This window comes from Hyaena hyaena, unplaced genomic scaffold (assembly GCF_003009895.1).
Source record: "Hyaena hyaena isolate Hyena2069 unplaced genomic scaffold, ASM300989v1 scaffold_1545, whole genome shotgun sequence".
Lineage (NCBI taxonomy): Eukaryota > Metazoa > Chordata > Mammalia > Carnivora > Hyaenidae > Hyaena > Hyaena hyaena.
In genome coordinates this window covers 266,687-282,198 of record NW_024082183.1, presented here as the reverse complement: position 1 = coordinate 282,198, position 15,512 = coordinate 266,687, and positions in this window count along the sequence as shown.

The following is a 15,512-nucleotide window of genomic DNA, read 5'->3' as shown; positions in this document are numbered from 1 at the left end:
CTTCAGAAGTAAATTGAGATCTTGCAGTCGAAAGCAAATCATGTTACTTATGCATCATCCAATCTAAAAGTGTCCTTCAGAAAATTAGAAATAACATACTCTCATATTTTTTAAATATTTACCTGTACATTAGGCATTTATGGAATTACGTTGCGATAGTATGCTTCTATCTCCTGCACTTCTGTCAAAATGACATCAATTCCTTTCATTAAGTGCTCAAATACTGAATGTACATAAATGGAAAAAAGTAGCCAAGACCTGAATCTCAGGCCTCAATGCCACTAGTCCCAGCTCCTACTTGCTATGAAGTGTCATGTTTCCAGAGACATCTTTCATAAAATCTCCATCCCTTCTTCATTTACCAATGCTACAAATTCCTCCATAATGAACAAAATCAAGCCAAAAATGCAAACACAGTAAGATCATCATGTTAAGTGTCTGCTTTAAAAATAAATGTGGTCCTTATTTCCCATAAGGCAAGGTCGCAATTCCTTAGAATATCTATCTAGGTTCTTAAATTGCTGTCCAACCCTAACTTTCTGGACTGTGTTCCAACCATTTGACCCACAAACTTAACTCTATGCCAAACGCCTAGTCACTGTTATCTCTAAATGAAGCCTCATCCCCTCATACCTTTGTTCATCTTGTTTCATCATCCCCTAAAACCAACCCTAATATATCGGGCATAATCCTCTAAGCTTCAGATCGCAATTGTCTGATTTCTGTTTATTTGTTTTTCATGTAGTTTTCTCTAACTCTTCAGGCTATAAATTCCTTCTTCATCTGTAATTTCCCAGTGCTTTATACAATTTTCTCTTGCAGCATTTATGTTGAACTTTAAGTGTTTATGAATCTCTCTTCCCTGCTAGACTGTGAGTTCCTGAGGCATAGAGGACGGTACTTCATTCATTTTTATGCGCCCAGCAACTAGGAGGGCACCTGACACATATAGACCCAATAAATGTTCGTGAAATTGAGTCGACTCTTCCAAGGGGCCTATTGGCTTAAAATTACACCAAAGTAGACATTACTAATATAAATCTTTCCTGAGGGCAGAAGGTTTTTGTTTTGTTTTTAGGGGAGAGCAGAGGATACTTGAGGGCACTGAAGGTGAGAAAAATTTACAAGACATTTTATGACACTTCCTTTCAATAGATGTTTCCAGTTTCAGGGCCTAATTATACAATGCAGAAGAAAACATCTTTCTTTGTTTATTTCAGTGTTGATGTAGCACTTGGCCAGCAGAGGGAGAAAATATAATATGAAATCCAAGCAGTGGTGTTTAGCTCTCTCCATTACAAATAATGTGATTTCATATTTTTAAAAACAATTATGTCAGAATATGTATGACTTTGATCCAAGAATATGCAGTTATTCAAATAATCTCTACTCACAAAATTTAAAGTCTCACTCATATTTGTCTTTAGGTTGGAAGAACTCAGCAGTGCATTTTAGTTGAAAGCCAGTAAGCTCTCATCTGAAATTAATGGAAAATTATGCCTTTCAGGGAGAGCTGCAATTTCCAGATTCCTTCTGGAAGCTCATTCCTTCTATCACTGCACACCGATGAAATCAACTGGAATATTTAGACACTAGATATTCTGTTCATGGGTTCGAGGGCAGTTAGCCAAAATGTGGTGAAGCAAGATGGAACTCCTTTCCGCTACAGCAGCAGCGAGGTGCTTATGAGATGGACTGCTGGGAGGAGGTTCAAGTAGGGTGCGATTGTCCATGGTGCGTCAGAAATGCAACACGTGTGCACCAATCAATACCACATGTATTTAATGAAAGTATAATATATAGGGGCGCCTGGGTGGCTTAGTCGGTCAAGCGTCCGACTTTCGCTTAGGTCATGATCTCGCAGTTCGTGGGTTCGAGCCCCGCGTCGGGCTCTGTGCTGACTGCCAGCTCAGAGCCTGGAGCCTGTTTCAGAGTCTGTATCTCCCTCTCTCTCTGACCCTCCCCTGCTCACGCTGTTTCTCTCTCTCTCTCCTAGAAATAAATAAAACATTAAAAAATTTTAAAAAAGTGTAATATATAAAATGCATATTAACAAGAAAACTAAAAGGAAGATGACTACTCACATAAAAACGTGATCTTTTCTGTACATTATAATTCACCACTCTCATTAGTGCACATCAAATAAAGTGAGATCTTTAAAACAATGAGATACATAAAGATTTTAAAACCACTGCAAGCATCTACTGCTTAGAAAATACAGTTTGTAACAAAAAGAAATCTGAATAATAGCAGCAGTTAGAGATAGTTTGTGATAAATGTAACACACCATCCTCCTTTCTGACATAGTAGAGACTCAGAGGCACTATATTCTCCAAACTCTGACTTTTTTCTTATACATTTATATATATTCCACATATACTAACTTGCATCATATATATATGTATATACACATACCTACACACACACATAACTCACACACAAACACACTTTGGCATTTTATATACATATACACACATATACATATTTTGGCTTGGCTTCTTCTCATACTTTTCCTATTCTTAAATGAACAGTGATGACCATCAGCACTATTTATCCAATTCTTCAAACCCCAAAGTTGGACTTTATCCCTAACGCCTTATTTTCCTTTACTCCCATATCCAAACATTCAGGAAATCCTATTGATTACACCATCTCCATTTGTTTCAAACTGTTACAGTCCTCAAATACCAAAGCCACTGATTTAACTTAAACATCCATCTTTTCCCTCCATTAGTTCATTACGTCATCTTACCACAGCCATTTTCCTAGAATAACACTCCACACTGCATTTAGAGGCTTTAATTCTTTTTAATTTTGACATTATAGATTCCTATGTAATTATAAGAAATAATTCAAAGAGTTTCTGTGTTCCATTTACTCAGTTTCTCCCTGTGGTAACATCTCCCCATGCTAACTCCCACAGTACAATCAGTACAATGTCACAACCAATATTGACATTGATACAGTACTACAATTTTCTCTCGTTTTCCCCTCTTTTAACCACATCTACCTCCCTTCTCCCTACCACATCCCTAACCTGCTCTCCATTTCTATAATTTTTGTCATTCCAAGACAATAATATAAATAGAATCACGTTACATATCTTATAACATACATATTATATATAAAATATAATATTATATAATCTTCTGAGATTATTTCTTACTCAACATAATTCTGAGGATTCATCCAAGTTGTTGGGTGTAAAAATAGTATGCAGGTTTGTTGCCAAGTAGCATTCCATGACATGGATGTGCCACAAGTTGTGTCATCATTCACTGCTGAAAGGCATCTTGGTTGTTTCTGGTTATTGGCTATTTTGAGTCAAACTGTCATAAAAATTTACATACAAGTTTTCATGTAAACCTTTTTATTTCTCTAAAATAAATGCCTAAGTAGTGTAAATACTGTATCATGTGGTAGATTTTTCTGCAGTTTCCAAAAAATGACACTCTTTTCCAGAAAAGCGAGGCCATTTTAAAATCCCAATAGCAATATAGAGTGATAGAGTTTCTCTGCATCCTTACCAACATGTAGTGCTATTTTTTTTTTTATTTTAGTGATTTTGGTATATAGTGATATCTCATTGTGGTTTTAATTTGCATTTGAATAATGATGTTGAGTATCTCTTCATGTGCTTTGTTGCTATCTGCATTTCCTTCTCAGTGAAATGTGTCATTTGTTTTGGTCTTTGATCTTTCACTGTTGAGTTTTAAGAGTTTATTCTATACTCTAGACATTAGTCCTTTGTTGGATATGAGGTTTGCAAGTACATTTTCCTATTGTGTAGCTTGTGTTTTCATTCTTCCAACAGAGTCTTTGACAAGACAACGCTTAAATTTCAATGAAATCTAATTTATCCAATTTTCATTTTATGGAATGTGTCTATGGTATGAACTCCAAGAACTTTCTGCCTAATACCAGTGTAGAGATTTTCTCCTGAGTTTTCCTGATAATTGTATAGTTTAATGTTTTACACTTGGATCCATGATCGATTTTGAGTTAATTTTTGTATATAGTGTGAGACTAAGGTCAGGATTTGTTTTATTATTAGTACTATTACTATTGGTCTAGTGCAATGATCTATTCATCTTAATCTTAACCAATACTCAACAGTTACTATAGTTATATAAGTTTGGCATTTTCTTTTTTAAATTTTTTAAATAGTTTATTGTCAAGTTGGTTTCCATGTAACACCCAGTGCTCATCCCCACAAGTGCCCTCCTCCATGCTCATCTCCCCTCTCGCTCCCCCACACCCATCAGTCCTCAGTTTGTTCTCAGCATTCAAGAGTCTCTCATGGTTTGCCTCTCTCCCTCTCCCCCACTATGTCCCTCCTTCTTCTCCCCCACAGTCCTCTGTTAAGTTCCTCCTAATCCTCCTACACGTGCAAACATATGATATTTGTCCTTCTCTGCCTGACTTATTTCGCTCAGCATAACACCCTCAAGGTCCATGCATGTTGCTACACATGGCCAGATTTCATTGTTTCTCATTGCCATGTAGTATTCCATGGTATAGATAAACCACATCTTCTTGATGCATTTGTCTGTTGATGGACACTTAGGCTCTTTCCATGTTTTGGCTATTGTTGAGAGTGCTGCTATGAACATTGGGGTACATGTGCTCCTATACATCAGCACTCCTATATCCCTTGGGTAAATTCCTAGCAGTGCTATTTCTGGGTCATAGGGGAGTTCTATTGTTAATTTTTTGAGGGGTTTGACATTTTCTTAAAAACAATGGCCACTGATAGTTAGTATGGAGGGAGTTGAAGGAAGGTGTAACAAGTCCAAGTTTATGAAAGCATAGTAGACCTGACAATACAACTTGAGGACGTGGAAACAGAAGGATGTGAATTTTAAGTCCAGATAGACGACTGGCAGTCTTCAGGATCCAACCACTAAGAAGAATAGTGTTTAGGGCATGGATATCCTGTGGGCAGAGTCCATAGGACTTGTCATAATTTAGAATCCAGGCTTCTCTACCTTCTTCACCACTCATTTTAAGTAAATGTAGCCTTCTACTGCGTAACATATAAAAAGCAGCTTTGAGCACAGGGCCACAGGGCCTTGGTCTCTGATATAAGTCCAGACAATTACCTTTCATTCTCACTCTTGACTAGCCTGAAACTCTACTCTGTTTTTAGCTCCTAGGGTATACCTCCAGCTATTGCCTACCTATTCCCCATCCATCGTCTTCCCTACTTCTTTATCTTAGCACCCCCTGGACTGTAATCTCACTAAATATCAGCTATTTTTATCCACTACCTTTCTCAACACACACACACATCCACCTTTGCTCCATGTTCAAAAATGTTACGTAAGAGACCCTTCTGCTCCCAACCACAGACTGACTCACTTCCTGCCTAATTTCTTACTCAAAAAAAGAGGACAGATTAAACTACATTCAAAGATCAAAATTTCAGTCTGGATTCAAGGATAAACATGATGCTCCATGTAAAATAATGTTAGGTGTCTAGTTACCAAAAAGCTAAAGGAAATAGCTTAGTCTGATCTGAAAATTCAAGCTGACGGAGCAAGGGTTGGCAATGACCCTTGAAGGTTTAGTCTCATGTACCTGGGATTACGACAAAAACGAGAAGATTTAATCTTTCAATTACACACTTTTTTTTGCTATATCCATTTTTACAGTTTTTGCTATATCCATTGCCGCTAGTTACATTATCTGCTCGTTCCTTAAAATAGCTCACTTAAGTTTATTTATAAATAATTTATAATTTTATTTATAAATTTTATTTATAAATTAAATTTTATATCACTCCCATCAATGAAATTCTATTAGTTTCTCATAGGCACCTAACCATGTAAATGTTCATTGCTGTGTGACTTAAAATTATCTTCCAGAGCAGCAGGAGTTGCCAGATTGAAATCAGTATGTGTACCACATAGTTATCTGCCTCTACTTTATGACCAGCTAACTGATTGACAGACTAAATACTGGGAATTATATCTATACTCTGTATCATTTGTACTACTGTGTTGCCTTGCCATGCAAAATACTTTGTGCAGCTTGAAATAACTCATTCTGTAGTATAATAACTCATTCCGTACTCTAACATATAGAGAAAAGATATTGCTACATTCCCTGGGTCCAGTCTTTGTATTTATTGGATAGATCCCTCATAAAGTGGCTATAGTAGCCAAGGAATACAGTATTAACATTTTTTACGGGCTGCACTGAAGACTGAGTTGGTCACATAAGGCTGATTTCATTTAATCTGGAATAATATCATGAATTATGCTTCTTAATACAGTGTTTATATTGCTACTATATTTTAAATATAAGTGGCAGGATGGAAGGCAACAGAAAAGGAAAGAAGCAAAGAATCAGGACAATATTGTATGGGGATAGTGAAATTTAATACATTATGTTTAATTTTTGCTGTGGCTGAAACAATGTGAAACTGGCTGTGATAGTGAATAGAGAGTAAAAAGACTGTTATAAGGACTCAAAGAAGGTACAGGTGCAAAGAGAAAGAGAGGGATACAATTGGAGGCCGGAGATATGGACAGGTCTGAGACCTTGTGAGGTATTGTAGGTTAGGTTAGAGATTTGGGTCACTGCTCTCAGGACAAGGCAATTAGATCAACTTTTAATCAGAAAATTTAATTAAATTATAGTACTGTTTGGAGATAATGCAGTCATTTTCAAATCAGACTCCAATGACCAATTATTCTACCTGTTAATATTTATCACCCATTAAAAAAAACCCTTCAAAATACTATCTGCCTATGCTGGTAAGTTTGTCTATATTGTCTATGTTTATTTTTGAGCTCTTGAATGTATGTTTAAATTGAAGTTGAGAAAATGTTTTAAATAAACACCACGAGTGACTTGTATTTTAGACCAACTTGTGCCCATGGACACTTTTTGAGATAAACAGTAGACTGTATTTGAAAAGCCAGTTGGTCAGAAGATTCCTTACAGTGCTGTTTAGCCCTAGTATTCTTAAACTTTATTCCTAACTTGTGGGCTAGAGAAAGAAAGAAAGTGTTCACTTAACTATATGGTATTTTGTGATAGGACAATGAGGTTTAAACTTCTGACTGAAATTCTCTGGACAAAACTAATGTTGGGCAAGGAAGCATTTTTCTCCCAACGCTCTACTTGGTTATAGTATTTCCTACTCCCGGGGCTTGATACATCTGTGAATCCTTCGATCCCATGTCAGTTCATTCTAGGGCATCATGCAACTTTGAGAAGTTAGCTAATCTATAATGTTTTAGGTACTTTGGCGCATGGTACTTGTGAGAGACTTTTCAGAAACCTGACGTAGATTCAGTATTTTGAAATCTTACAAGTACTGCTCACCCTTCACCTAAGCCAAGCGGATTTTTGATAAATGAGTAGCAGGCATTTTGGGAAGATAATCATCAGGTAATAGAAACACACCAAAAGTTGCTGCCCCAACTCCTCAGAAAGAAAAGCTAAAATTTGACTCCATATAGGTCAGAGTCTCCAAGGGAATGTCCTTAAAAATTCTGCATTGTCTACTTTTCTGTTTCCAGTAACAGTAATACTTTTTATAACTTGCTATTTCATCCTGGCTTATATTTGAGTGGAACAAGAATCAGCATAAAGAGATAACACAGGTGAAAAGGCAGCATATCTTTCTTCTTTCCTTTTGTATAGTGTGGAGCTACTCTTTAGCCCTTTCTCCAATCTGAGAAAAATGTAGCTTCCAGACATTTCAAAAGTTAGGAATTAAATATAGAAGAGAAAAATATATTCTGTAGCTCCTGTGACTGGATATTAGCCTCTGGGTGATATCCTAAGTCTATGGTTTGATGACAGATCCTGAGAAGTATGAAATCAAGCCTGCCTACAATATCTGTTCACATTTTCCATTAAGGAGGGGGCTGCCTCCAAGATTCTCTTGGATCAACGTGCACCCCTCACCAACATAGTATCTGAATAGCCTAAATGAATCCTGAAAAATGGCAGTAATATTCAAATGGGATGGGGTCAGGTTTATGCAGAGAAAAAGTACCTCAAACCATGCCATTAATATTTAAAATATTAAAAATTCCTGTTAGATATGATAGTGTATAGCATGCACCTTTTATCATGAGAACTTCATATTCATGCATTCATGTGTCTCCTCTCAAAATACGCCTAGGTTTGTCATCTCACTTGATTCTTATTATTTTTAAGTCCCACATTTGGAAAACCCTGAATCATAAAAGAAGAAGAGTCTGATGAGAAGAATCATTAGTCCTTATTTAACTTCACAGGGGACTGAAAGCCTGTAACTGATTTTCAAATCTGCTTGAGAACATGGCCCTGAGTGTTTCAGGATAATGCCTCCCTGGAAAACTATGGCTACTCTAATTCAAGAGCTAAACCTTTAAGGCCCATAATAGAATACCTCATCTATGGAGCAGATAAACTAAACTTGTGAGATAGCAAAACACCATTACATTCTAGAATTCTGTGGAACTGTCCACTGTATACTCTCCTGGTGCCTCTGGGACCTAAATAGAATGGCACAAATGGCTGGATATGTCTGGGATAGTTCTCCTGAACTACTATCTCTGACGCCTTGCTTTGGCCTTTGGGTGGATTCCTAGATTCTTTTCCACATTGTAGCTGCTGGACATTTAAGTCCACAACTGCTTCATTTACTTGTCCGGTGTCTGGCATGAAATGACTAGAATAACTGGATCTAGCCAGGCATGTTTTTTTCTGACCCTGTGGCCTCTCCATATGGCTAGCCTGGGCTTCTTCACACAATGTCTATCTCAGGGTAGCTTCCTACAGGGCAGCTGGTGTCACCCAGAATGACTGGGCTGAGCCTAGACAGAAAGTGCTAGGATTTCTACCAAGCCTTGGAAGTAAAAAACAAAACAAACAAGTGAAAAACCAGACAACAACAAAATAAAACAAACAAACAGAAAAACCCAAAGCCTGAGAAGTACAAAAACATTGGGATACCTGAGTGCCTCAGTTGGTTAAGCATCCGAATTTGGTTCAGGTCATGATCTCACAGTTTGTGGGTTCAAGCCCCGCATCAGGCTCTGCGCTGACAGCTCGGGGCCTAGAGACTGCTTCAGATTCTGTGTCTCCCTCTCTTTCTTGTCCCTCCTTTCCTTATGCTCTGTCTGTCTCTCTCAAAAATAAACATTCTTCTTGAAAAAAAAAAAAAAAAGTACAAAAGCATTCAGTGTATCATATTGGTCAAGTCATCCAGATCACAGAAGAGAGGGACGAGACTCCATCTTACAACTGTGGACTTGCCAAGAATTTGCAGCAATTTAAGTGTATCTCTTAAACAAAATGATACTCACAAGGAGAAGAGATATATTTAATTCTGTTCCTCTCTTACATACTTTATCCAAGCCACTTGAACGTTCTATGTTTGTTTTTCCCAGCTGCAAAGTGCTAGAACTCTTGCACTTCCTACTTACCAGAAATAATGACCTAACACAGAGAGTGAAAAATATGGCAGTGCATGAAGCTATTCGAAGAAAAATATTTTACATAAAAGAAGAATAGCATCAGAATTAATACCATTACCTTGGGGATTAGACAGAACTAAATTTAACGTAGCTCTGCCACTTACTGTTATAAGGTCATAGGCAAACTACTGAGTATCACTGAGCCTTCATTCACTCACTTCTAAAACAGGGAAGAATAACAGAGTCAACTTCATGGTATATAATATTTAACATGCTTAGGACAACTCCCACTACACAGCACATGCTAAATATTAGCATATAGTTATGTAAGTTCTATCAAGTGTGAACTCATGAATGTGAACTTTTTGTATAGTGACGAAGGATACGTGTGCAATCTTAGCTATGCTGAAGAAGACCAGACTGTATTCAGCACCCTGAAGGTGTCACTTTTGGAAAGGCAATGTGCTATAAAGCATTTTTTCCCCTCTCTTTATTTTTCCAATCAGTGCACAATATACTTCTTGTTACTGAGAGCCACCAGTAGGGAGACTCAATGTAATTAAAAGATTGATCTTCTGGAAACAATGCTTAATAACAGGCATGAAAAAGTGAGAGTAATTCTGCATTTTCAAACACTGTCCTCAAGTTAATTTAACCTGAGCTGTTTGTGAACCTCCTAGAAAGTCTAGGATCAATATGTCCAGGCTGAAATCAATGTACCAGAGCGAAGAGGAGGCAGACTCCAATTGGCTAGTTCATTCAAATCAGTGGAGCCTTGTAGAAGAAGTACTCAGTGGAACATCCATTTTGTATGTGCCAAATGCTAACAGTGCAGATGTGCAGGGAAAATTACTGTATTGTGCTTATTCTCTACAGGAAAAACCAATCTTTGTGCATATATGTATATACGTATGTTTGCAGATATACATAAAAATATGTGTACATTAACAAGAAAATGAAAATAGTTCTGATCAAGTTCTTCCTTCTTATGTTTCAAAATCTACCCTCTAAACTAACAAACACACCAAATAGACTGAATAATCACCTACCAGATCTATTTTCAAACTTTCCTCACCTAAGCATCTTTGAGACATCACATTTTCATTACTACTCTTTCCATCTCTTTATATTATTCCCTTTACCTATGCTTCTTGGCCAGCTTTTGTACACATTTAATTTTCCTCCAACCCCGTTTCTCTTTTGTTCTATCAGTCTCCAGTAGTTGACAATTTTTCTTTACATTATTGCAGTTTGACATTCATTGAGAACCAAGCATGAGAGAGTATGGCATGAAATGTTACTCATTTTATTTCCTTTAGTCTCTTTATCCCCATATTACAGCCGCCTCAGTATTTGTTTCATTTTCTCTCCTCTTCCTCAATGAAAATGTGCCCTGAAGATACAGTGTGACTAACGTTTAGACTACTGACTGTTACCTTGAACACAAACATCAATAAGTCAGAAGGAAGAAATACATAGAGGTCAAAAAATTTTCTGAAGGGGCATATAATTCAGCTTGCAGGAAATATGAAAATTTTTACTTTTCCAAGTCATTCAAGCCCATAACAACCTGTACAGAAATCAAGCAAAAAGTACCTGATGCACAGGTTTCAGAGATCTTTGCTATGTCATACAAATTGTGTGAAAATAGTGTTGTGTATAATTCTTCAGTTTCAAAAACACAGCACAAGTTGTGTTTCCTGAGAATTTCTATTTTATTTTGACTGTGGGGTGGATGTGTATTCAGATAGATTTTAGCTATGTATAAGCATTTATTTTTCACGTGGGAAATGTCACACACATTAGAACATATCTTGTCTACCAAATTATTTACACAAAAATTTATATATGTCATCCTAACGTCCAACCGACAGCTAAGAAATATATGAGGAATTTAAGAGCTAAGCTTAGAGACTGGCACCAGAGAGTAACCTCAGAAAATGATCTTACAGAAGCTCACCAGGTGTGAGCACGCACACGAAGAATGTCATGATGAAAAAAAGTTGAATTGCACTTTTCTGATTTATGTATTAGAAAATGTAAAGTTTTCCTACTACTACATTTTTCATTAAGAACACACTATAGATAGACAGAGCACCTGGGTGGCTTAGTTAGCTAAGCATTTGATTTTGGTTCAGGTCATGATCTCCTGGTTCTTGAGTTTGAGCCCCACATTGGGCTCTGTACTGACGGCTCAGACCCTGGAACCTGCTTCAGATTCTGTGTCTCCCTCTCTCTGTCCCACCCCCCACTTGCATGTTCTCTCTCTCGCACTCGCTCGCTCTCTCTCAAAAATAAGTAAACATTTTTAAAATTAAAAAAAGAACAAAATATAGAAGAGAAAATATTTAGGTACAGAACAAACTCTTTAGAACAATGAAATGGGTTGTTGAGGGATTAGAGTTCATACCAATAATTTAACCACTGAGAATATTAATATTAAATACTAACTTCTTTGAACCTATAAGGCCATAAGAACAACATGAAGTACACACTCTATCAGATTCCCAAAATAATTACCAGCCAACAAAAAATTCTAACAATGGGCTAAAAGGTACTAAGTTGGCATTCCCCAGTATCTTTTACTTTGTCCTTCCTTGAATATCTTAAAAAGTTCATCAGCTTATTGTTTACAAAAACTGCTAAGACCTAAATCAAATGAATAATTTTGACCTTCTTGAACAAAGTATGAGCAACTTAAAAATTAAGTACAGAGAACCAAATTTCACCATTCGACCACCAATGAGCATCAACTATGTTGTATACCTGAAACTAATGTAATATTGTGGGTCAACTATACTCAAAATGTTAAAGAAACAAAAAGTAAGTAAAACATTCTCATTTTTTAAGGTAAAATTCTCATAAGGATTAATTTGTAATTCTACTATGGTACAAAATACCTCATAGAACAGACCTATGAATATGCCAACTCTAAAGGAATTGAGTATATGAAAATATACTTATTAGTTTCACAAGCTGATTTCCATTAAGATGGTTTTAAATCGCATATCCTTTTAATATTTAAAATTGCAATCTTCTACCAAACTTAATTCACAAGTCTTTTTAAAATGGGGGCGCCTGGGTGACTCAGTCTGTTGGGTGTCCGACTTTGGCTCTGGTTATGATCTCATGGTTCGTGGGTCCAAGCCCTGCATTGGGCTCTGTGCTGACAGCCAGCTCAGAGCCTAGAGACTGCTTCATATTCTGTGTCTCCCTCTGTATCTGACCCTCCCCTTCTCTCTCTCTCTCAGAACTAAAAAAAATTTAAAAAATTAATGTACTTAAGTATATATCTTTTTTAAAAATTTTAATGTTTTTATTTATTTTTTTTTTAGATTTTTTTTAATGTTTTATTATTTCTAGGAGAGAGAGAGAGACAGCGTGAGCAGGGGAGGGTCAGAGAGAGAGGGAGATACAGACTCTGAAACAGGCTCCAGGCTCTGGGCTGGCAGTCAGCACAGAGCCCGACGCGGGGCTCGAACCCACGAACCGCGAGATCATGACCTAAGCGAAAGTCGGACGCTTAACCGACTAAGCCACCCAGGCGCCCCTGTTTTTATTTACTTCTGAGACAGAGAGAAACAGCATGAGCAGGGGAGGGTCAGAGAGAGAGGGAGACACAGAATTTCAAACAGTCTCCAGGCTCTGAGCTAGCTGTCAGCACAGAGCCCAATGCGGGGCTTGAACCCATGAACTATGAGATCATAACCAGAGCCGAAGTTGGACGATTAACTGACTGAGCCACTCAGGCGCCTCAAGAAGTATATTTTTAAGTCAATCTATTTTCTCAATAATACTTTATCTTTGTAGAATCCATTGCAGGTTACTGTATTTGAAACTGAGTATTTCATTTGATGTATTTGATACTTATAAAAACCCTGTAAAGTTGTCAGGGAAATATTATTTGCTGTCCATTTTATAGTTAGAGAATTGGGGCTCAGAGAGTGGATTTGGCCAGAGGCCAAAAGCAGGGCCAAAACCAGGCTTAGGACTTCTATTTTTAGACATATACTTCTTTTTTTCACAATACAAATTAAAAATTTTTATAAGCCCCTCTTATTAACTTTTTAATAAATTAATATACAAAAGTTCCAAATATTTTGTTTCTTTTCATCTTGGGATTTTGTTTGATTCCAGAATAGACCTATTATGAAGTATGTGATTCCATTCCTTAATTTGGCTTAGAACTATCTGCACTAGATGAGATGGAGAAATCTCTTGTCATTTTATCTTCTTATTTTTTTCAATGTATATTTTTTGAGAGAGGGAGAAAGAGAGCGAGTGCAGGGGAGAGGCAGAAAGAGAGTCAAAAGGATTCAAAGTGGGCTCTGTGCTAACAGCAGAGAACCCGATGTGGGGCTCAAACTCATGAACTGAGATCATGACCTAAACCAAAGTTAGAGGCTCAACCCACTGAGCTACTCAGGTGCCCCTCTGTTGTCATTTTCAATGATATACTGTTTATTATATTTTATTTCTGAACTCATCAGTGCATAGTTTCTTTTGTTTAATCTCAAAATGTTACTGATTTCAAATTTTCTAGTACGTAAAATGCCACCAAGTCTAGTAAAATATCCAAATATTTTAAAAATGAATTCAAGAAACTAATCTTCAGTGAAATCAGGGTTTCATATTAATATGTTTTTCTCTTTATACTGTTCCAACTCACCTTAATTATATTAACTTCCTAGGTGTTCATGTTTTCCTTCGTATCAGAACAACCATGCACTTTGATAAATATGTGTGGTCTGTAGTCTTTAAACACCCAGAGGCACGCTTAATATACTTAAAATCTCTCTCAGGAATATAAGATGCTAAAAATATCTTTCTAGTATTCCTGCTTCTATTCAAAATGACTCTATAGTCTCACATATGCCATCTGAATTGTTCTCTCAATTTTGCTGGGTGATGAATGGGATGGAGATGAGGAACATCATCTTAGCCCTTTTACTCCAAAGAAAACATGACAAAACTTGATCAACACAACACAGTTTTAAAGGAATGTTAATAAAAATAAAGAAAGAAAAGAAAAGAAAAGAAAAGAAAAGAAAAGAAAAGAAAAGAAAAGAAAAGAAAAGAAAAGAAAAGAAAAGAAAGGCATGTTCAGGAACTTCACTCACCTTCTTCTGAGTCACTAAGAAAAGTTTTAACTTTGCACTGTGCTCATTTTTATAGTAAAAAAATGATTTTTCCATAATGTCTTCCACATAACCTAATTAAATGAACATGTCCCTAATTACGAAAAACATCAATTTTAAACCATGACATTATTGGACATCACAGTGACTCTGGCTTTTGCTTTTAGTGCTTTCTTCTTTAGGAAATAGGACTTCCAGGCTGTCTGAGAATTAGAGTTTCTGTATTCTCCATAATAATTAGTACACCCAATTCCTTTATTAATCACTTGGCTTTCAATTGTGACAGACTGACAAAATGGAGACTGAGTTATTAGCTTGTAGGTTTAAAATTCAATCTTCCTTCCATCACCTGTAACTGGAAGTCAAATTTACCTACAAGTTCATATTAAATATATCTTTAACTTCCCTAGCTTTCTCAGGCTTCCCCAGAACCATGTCCTTTTTCCTACTGTGCCCATGATATTCCAACCATATCATTATTTTAAGGTGCCATAAAACCATCATGACTAAGAACACTGAGGTGTTTATTTCCTCAAGTAAGGATGGCCCCTGTAAGGTGTTCATCCTATTTCTCTGCTCCTCTGTTACCCTTAGGTTTCCTATTTCCACTTGGGTTACAGACTTCCCTATCAGACTTTTCCACCTTGCCTTCATCTTAAAATACTAAGTCAAGCGACAGCACTCAGCTTGACTCTGGAGAATTAAACAAATTTGATATTTTGGTCTTTGGATTATTCGTTCACTTTGTCCATTTGAATGACTAAAGTTCATTTCATTTGAGACAAGACAGGCGAGTCACATCTGTAGCCCTTCAAATAGCACCATGTGTGATCTTCTGACACGTACAGAGAGGAAAGTTACCTAGGAGTTTCCCATCACTTTTTGGGTGGAGAGTGTTTTTGTCTTACCAGCATTAGTAGAGTACTTTATATTTTTAGAGAAATTACAAATA